Source organism: Scyliorhinus torazame, chromosome 14, assembly GCF_047496885.1.
Source record: "Scyliorhinus torazame isolate Kashiwa2021f chromosome 14, sScyTor2.1, whole genome shotgun sequence".
Classification (NCBI taxonomy): domain Eukaryota; kingdom Metazoa; phylum Chordata; class Chondrichthyes; order Carcharhiniformes; family Scyliorhinidae; genus Scyliorhinus; species Scyliorhinus torazame.
Window position 1 is genome coordinate 99,119,003 of NC_092720.1, and position 4,476 is coordinate 99,123,478.

At 50.0% G+C, this 4,476-nt stretch overlaps 1 non-coding gene across 1 annotated transcript; it reads left to right on the top strand.

Annotated features, from left to right (window-relative positions):
• Positions 1 to 4,050: 4,050 nt before the first annotated feature.
• On the top strand, positions 4,051 to 4,250 carry LOC140390930 (U2 spliceosomal RNA). The gene has a single exon (XR_011934963.1). It is a non-coding gene; the product is annotated as a U2 spliceosomal RNA (small nuclear RNA).
• The last annotated feature ends 226 nt before the right edge of the window (positions 4,251 to 4,476 follow it).

Here is a 4,476-nt window from a genome sequence, read left to right on the forward strand (position 1 = left end):
CCTGAAACGCTGTAGCAGGGGGTCAGCCGCAGTCTCGCGGCGAATTCGGACAAGGCGTTCATCCGTGGCCGGTAGATTGGAGGCCGCGAAGGCCACATGGGCGTCAACCTGGCAGACGAATCCCGCTGGGTCACACGGGGTGTTGGCTGCCTTGGACAGAGCGTCGGCTATGCTCAGGTCTTTGCCCGGGGTGTATACGAGCTGAAAGTCGTATCACCAGAGTTTGAGCAGAATGCGCTGAAGGCGAGGCGTCATGTCGTTCAAGTCTTTTTGTATTATATTGACCAGCGGCCGATGGTTGGCCTCGACAGTGAATTGGGGAAGGCCATACACATAATCATGAAATTTGACGACACTGGTCAACAGGCCCAGGCACTCCTTTTCTATCTGCGCGTAGCGCTGTTCCGTGGGGGTCATGGCGTGTGACACATATGCAACGGGGGCCCATGATGAGGCCTCATCGTGTTGCAGGAGCACTGCCCCAATGCCAGATTGGCTGGCGTCGGTCGAAATGTTTGTCTCTTTTGCTGGATCAAGAAAAGCCAATACCGGGTCCGTGGTGAGTTTGGTTTTGAGTTCTCTCCATTCGCGCTCGTGGGCAGGAAGCCATTGGAAGTCTGTCGTCTTCCTGAGCAGGTTCCTGAGAGCTGTGGTATGAGAGGTGAGGTTAGGGATGAACTTCCCTAGAAAGTTGACCATGACCAGAAAACGGAAGACCGCCTTCTTGTCCTCTGGCTTTTTCATGGCTGTGATGGCAGCCACCTTGTCCACCTCCGGCCGCACACCCAACTGGGAGATGTGGTCCCCTAGGAACTTGAGTTCTGTCTGGCCGAAGGAGCATTTGGCTCTGTTGAGGCACAGGTCCTGCTCCCGCATGCGTTTGAATACGTGCTGGAGGCGACTGATATGCCCCTGCGGGGTGGTGGGCCAAATGATTATCTTGTCAACATAGACGCGAACTCCTTCAATGCCTTCCATCATTTGTTCCATGATCCTGTGGAATACTTCTGACGCCGATATGATCCCAAACGGCATCCTGTTGTAACAATATCTGCCAAAAGGGGTGTTAAAGGTACACAGTTTCCTGCTGGATCTGTCTAGTTGAATTTGCCAGAATCCTTTCAAGGCGTCAAGTTTGGCGAAGAGCTTGGTACGAGCCATCTCACATGTGATCTCTTCACGCTTGGGGATTGGGTAATGCTCCCTCCTTATATTGCGATTCAGATCCTTTGGATCAATGCAGATTCTGACCTCGCCGGAAGGCTTTTTTACGCACACCATGGAACTGACCCAGTTGGTTGGTTCCGTAACTCTGGAGATCACTCCTTGGTCTTGGAGGTCCTGCAGCTGCTGCTTGAGGTGGTCCTTGAGGGATGCTGGGACTCTGCGAGGTGCATGCACCACACGCGTGGCGTTCTGTTTGAGTAGGATCTTGTAAGCATCTGGGAGCGTGCCCATGCCTTCGAAGACATCGCGGTGCTGGTCCATGATGGCGTTGAGTTGCGCCCTGAAGTCAGCATCCTGGAAGGCAGACGTGTCATCAGGAGAGATAGAATGAACTCTTTGAACGAGGCTTGGGAATTTGCACGCCTGTCCTTCGAGGAGCCCACGAGGAGCATTGTCGAGATTTTGCGGGGCATTGCTGCTTTAAATGGGCGGGGCCACAGTTGCCGTACATCGTGACGTCAGCACGTTCACTGCGCCACCGCGCATGCGCGGTGCGGTCCTGCGTGGTGCGCGCCTGTGCATTACGTTCCTCGATGTCACCGCCCCCTCGTTTGGTGCGTACAAGCGCGGGAGTCCGCGAAAAGCACACAAATGGCCGCCCTCATCCAGGCTGAGGCCTTGGAGGTGTTCAATTACTTGGACCCGTACCGCCTCGTGGGGACCTTGCTGTGCCGTTTCAGCCGCTTGTATATGGGAGTACCGACTGGTGGCATTTTCATTTTCGATAGCAGTTGCTAGGGTGAGTTGCTTTACTTTGAGGAGCTGCTGACGTATGGGGTCCGACTGAACACCGAAAACGATCTGGTCGCGTATCATGAAGTCGGAGGTGGGCCCGTAGCTGCAAGATTGCGCAAGGATGCGGAGGTGCGTTCGAAAGGATTGGAAAGGTTCGTCCTTATCCTGCAAACGCTGCTGGAACACTTAGCGTTCAAAACTTTCATTCACCTCTACGCTGCAGTGAGTGTCAAATTTGAGGAGAACCGTCTTGAACTTCGTCTTGTCTTCGTCATCTGCAAAGGTGAGAGAGTTGAAAATATGGATGGCATGGTCCCCGGCCGTGGAGAGGAAAAGAGCAATCTTTCTGGTGTCTGAGGCACCCTCCTTGTCCGTGGCTTCGAGGTAGATCAGGAAGCGCTGTTTGAAAATCTTCCAGTTGGCCCCGAGGTTGCCAGCGATGCGGAGCGGCGGCGGCGGGCTGATGTTGTCCATGTTGCAGAATGACGGAATGCTGGCGGAAGGCAAATCACTTGCAGGTATGTCTAAGAAGTGCTAGTATCCCACCACTCCTGGTATCATGATGTGTTGCGTGCTCTGGATCACATACAGGTCACCAACACTTGAAGTAGTGCAACACTATTTTATTAAAAGGTTAACTATTTAAACATACTTGAACTGTGGGTAAATACGATACCAGCTTTAACTAAAGACCTTTACCTTGTCCTAACCAGTTGATGCAATCAGCACATGGTGAATGTCTGTGTTACAGGCTGTGAGCTCTGTCCTCCTAGCTAGCAGCAACTCGAATGAGCAGGAACTCTGATGTCCCCTGTCTTTATAGTGCGTGTGCTCTCACTGGTGATTGACTGCGGTGTTGTGTATGTTGATTGGTCCCACTGTGTGTCCGTCGGTGTGTGGCTGCGCCATGATATACTGGTGTATATTATGGCACCGATAAATGGCAAATAACATTCACATCGCACATGAGCCATGCAATGATTATCTCCAACAAGGAAGCAGTTAACCATACCTGCTTGAACTTCAACCGTATTACATCAATAAATCTGCTACCATTGACATTCTGAGGTTCCCATTGAGCAGAACTCACTTCCCGACTTCCCAGATCCTGTCAACCATCTGCAAGGTACAGCTCAGGAGTGTGATGGAATGCTGTCCACTTGCCCGGATGAATATGGCTCCAAGAATAGTTGAAAAATTGGACACCTTCTAATAATAATAATCTTTATTGTCACAAGTAGTTGCATTAACACTGCAATGAAAGAGCAGCACGGTGGCACAGTGGGTAAGCCTTGCTGCCTCACGGCGCCGTGGTCCCAGGTTCAATCACAGCTCTGGGTCACTGTCGGTGTGGACATTCTCCCCGTGTTTGCTTGATTTCGCCCACACAACCTAAAGGAAAAAAACACTGCAATGAAGTTACTGTGAAAATCCCCTCGTCACCACACTCCAGCGTCTGTTCGGGTACACTGAAGGAGAATTCATAATGTCCAAATTACCTAGTAGCCCTCTTGATTGACTGGCACACCATCCACCATCTTCATCTGCTCCACCACTGATGCACAGTGGCAGCTGTATGTACCATCTACAAGGTGCACTGCAGCAACTCACCAAGATTGCTTTGACAGAACTTTCCAAACCGGTGACTTCAAACACCTAGAAGGGCAGCAGGCACATGGGACCACCACTTCCCAGCCCAGCAGGACATAAGAATGCTGACCTTACTGAAATTGGCTTTATTAACATACGCTAGGGATGGACTTTGATGGCTTCATGGTCAGAATAATTTAATACAGGGCAGCACGGTGGCGCAGTGGTAGTACTGCAGTCTCACGGCGACGAGGTCCCATGTTCAATCCCGGCTCTGGGTCACTCACCGTGTGGAGTTTGTACATTCTCCCTGTGTTTGCGTGGGTTTCGCCCCCACAATCCAAAGATGTGCAGAGTAGGTGGATTGAACACGCTAAATTGCCCCTTAATTGGTAAAAATGAATTGGGTACTCTAAATTGGTTCTGAAATAACTGTGGATCAAGTTGCAAGAAATCAAAGAATCTTGGTAGTCCTGATGCTCAATAGGTTCATACAAGATCGCTTCTCGACCTTTTGGCTCAGATCAAGTGCAATATCTGCTCTGCCTTTTGGCTCAGATCTGGTATGTCTCTCTTGTGGGGACCATGAATTGGATTCAATTTGAATTTGAATTGGTTTTTGGAGCAGGCAAGGAACTGGATTAGGGGTTCGCCCCTGTCCACACTCTGAGCCCTGGCATTGTAACTCTGAAAAAGTAATAAAATAAAAAAATAAGTTCATACAAGGCAGGAATCAGCAATTCCAATAACATTTTGAACTATATAGCCATAACAGTATAGGTTGGAGGAGGAAGTCATGGTCAAACTAAAGAATGTTCAGGTCAGACTATATTTTTAATACTGCATTCAGACATTGAATTGCTGCAGGCAATGCAGAAGAGCCAGGAAGTTGATTCTTATTATTTATTGTCGAATTCTTCGAAA